The 2,938-nt window shown below is 35.4% G+C and overlaps 1 protein-coding gene across 1 annotated transcript in view; it reads right to left on the bottom strand.

Moving 5' to 3' along the window:
• The window catches only part of LOC107755644 (chondroitin sulfate synthase 1-like), a 115,783-nt gene that overhangs the window by 95,810 nt on the left and 17,035 nt on the right, over positions 1 to 2,938 (bottom strand). The gene's annotated exons all lie outside the window — the stretch shown is intronic.

Here is a 2,938-nt window from a genome sequence, read left to right as displayed (position 1 = left end):
CTCTTCTGCTCACCAAGGCTGCATTTATTTAATTAAAAATACAGTAAAAACAGTAAAATTATGAAACATTATTGCAATTTTAAAAAACTGTTTTGTATTGTAATATATTGTAAAATGTAATTTATTCCTGTGATCAAAGCTGAATTTTCAGCATCATTCCTCCAGTCTTTAGTGTCACATGATCCTTCAGAAATCATTCTAATGCATATGATTTGCTGCTCAAGAAACATTTCTGATTATTATCAATGTTGAAAACAGAAACCATGATTTTTTTTGTTTCAGGATTCTTTAAAGAATGTAAAGTTCAAACAGTATTTATTTGAAATAGAAATATTTTGTAACATAAATGTCTCACTTTTGATCAATTTAATGCATCCTTCCTGAATTAAAGTATTACTTTTGTTTTTGCAGTGCTAAATCCATTAAAGATCCCATGTTACCATATTATTGTATTGAATATTTTAGGAGTGTGTCTATTATGTCTTATAGCCGTCTGCCGGCAGCTAGATTTTGGAATAGATACGATATAATGGGGAAAAAAATTCCATCCATTGTTATAATGCCACAGCAATGCATGAAAATGCACAATAATCCAAGAATTGTTTTTTTTTTATGGTGCACAAACATTGCGGGTGAAGTTCCGGCACAAACTATTTGTTCTTTTGAGAAAAGCTTCACATATCTGCGCACCGCCGCCAATCCTCAAAACACTATAACTGAGCGCAATAATGATCCATCTCGCATAGATCTCCAAAAAAGATTCCATGAAAATGGCCACAAAATACAGGACTGCATGGCAGTATAATTCCGGCCTTCACCAAGTGGCAAGAAATAGACGCAACTACAGGCGTTTGTTTGTTAGAGCTCGAAGAACAGAATATGCGTGTGGGAGGCTGTCTTCCTGTGGATGTCTGAGCAGAAAAAGAAACCAAAGTCTTATTGACACACTATGCGACACACAGAAGAAGGTGAGAGAACAGGGTCTGGATCATGAAGCAGTGTTTTTTCCCCAATCACAGGAACCAACATTTCAAACATACAAAAGCCAAAATGAAAACAAAACTGACCTTACTTATTTCCTAAAAGGTTCCTAGTCTCATAGTGAACAATTCATTGCTCCAAAACGGTTCCATATTTAAAGAGTTGATCAAAATGATATTGGATAACATTAACTAATAGCCAAACAGCAACTCAAAGGTTACGACCTCTATGATACAGATCACACGGTCACAACTGAAATACGTGCTTGAAAAGACAAGTTTCACTTCTGCTGAGTTCACACAGCGAGCTGAATCATGTGTGAGAGCTCCTACAATTGAGAACTCACAGATAGATGCAATCATCATTACACGGACACCGGAAGCAGATAAAGTCACGGCACAATGCCAACGTGAGGATAGATGTCAAAATGACTCGAGCCGTATCCACTACAGACTCTGTGTGAAAGAGCTCGACGTGAAGGAGAAAAGACTCAAAGACAACGTGAAATCAAAACACACCCACTTTACTTGATCAAAAAATGTCTCTGGTCTTATTGTGTGAAATAAAGACATGTATAAAATATTGTTCAAACGTTTAGGGACGGTAAGATTTAAAAAAAAATTTTTTTTTTTTTTTTTTAAGTCTCACTAAAAATGCATTTATTTGACAAAACTAGTAAATACTGTGAAAAATTATTACGATTTAAAATAACTGTTTTTTTTATGTGAATCTATCGTAAAATGTAATTTATTTCTGTGATCAAAGCTGAGTTTTCAGCATCATTACTCCAGTCTTCAGTGTCACATGATCCTTCAGAAATCATTCTAATATACTGATTTGCTGCTCAAGAAACATTTCTGATTATTATTATTAATGTTGAAAACATTTGTGCTGCTTATTACGTTTGTGGAAACTGTGATACTTTTTTTTCAAGATTCTTTGAGGAATAGAAAGATGTCTTCAGTGTCACTTTTGATAAATTTAATGCATCCTTGCTGAATAAAAATATTATTATTATTATTATTATATATATATTTCTTTTTGCAATTTACTTGATCATTAAAAATGTCCCTGGCCTTATTGTGCACGATTCCGAGATGGTCTATCTATTCTAAGACAACAGACTGAGCAAATAAATGCACTGACATGTTATTGGCAACAGCGTCATAAATCAAGGGCGCAGATGGAAAAAATGTGGAGTCCAATATTGGCTTTCAGCTTCCATTCTTTGTGTCGCCATTTACGGCTGTTTTCGGATCAAACAGATGGGCTGACAACGAAATAATGGCTGAAGAAGGGCTTGTCAATATCAGTCAGAATGGGAGCGATCACTCAGAGTCACATGACAAGAGACAAAACGCGTACGACACGACAAGCGAGGAGCATCTTGCATTGTTCTCACTCGAGGGCTGTTCGCCATTTTCAACTACCACTTTATAACGCTCCTAATTGGCACATTTGTTTGGAATAACTAAGACAGCATTTTTTCGGTTGTAATTTGTGAGCTTGAAGTCCCACACGTCAGTCAGACAGGACATCTGTGACAATATAATTGGTGTAAAGATTAGCCAAACTGCTTTACTGAACAAGACGCCTTCACTTCTGCATTCAGGGTGTCTACATTCAATAACACGGCATTTTTAAGGACTCTCCTTATTATGTTACACAACAACTTTCTATGTTTTACTAAAAAGCACAAAGATGCAAACTTTTTATACGCATCACAACAGCATAGGCTAAGGATGGATGCTATCAGAAACTTCCACTACAGCTGGGTCGAAACGGACAGTAAACATGTATAATGTTACAAAAGATTTCAAAGAAATTCTGCTCTTAAAGGGGTCATATGATGCCCATTTTTCACAAGTTGGTATGATTCTTTAGGGTCTTAATGAAAAGTCTGTAACATAGTTTGGTTAAAATTTCTCAATGGTAGTGTAAAAAACACCTTTTTTAC

The sequence above is a fragment of the Sinocyclocheilus rhinocerous genome, unplaced genomic scaffold (genome assembly GCF_001515625.1).
Source record: "Sinocyclocheilus rhinocerous isolate Xijiao unplaced genomic scaffold, SAMN03320098_v1.1 scaffold3186, whole genome shotgun sequence".
In the NCBI taxonomy this organism is placed as follows: Eukaryota; Metazoa; Chordata; class Actinopteri; order Cypriniformes; family Cyprinidae; genus Sinocyclocheilus; species Sinocyclocheilus rhinocerous.
The sequence above is the reverse complement of the archived record's forward strand: the minus strand, read 5'-3'. Positions and strand labels throughout refer to the sequence as shown.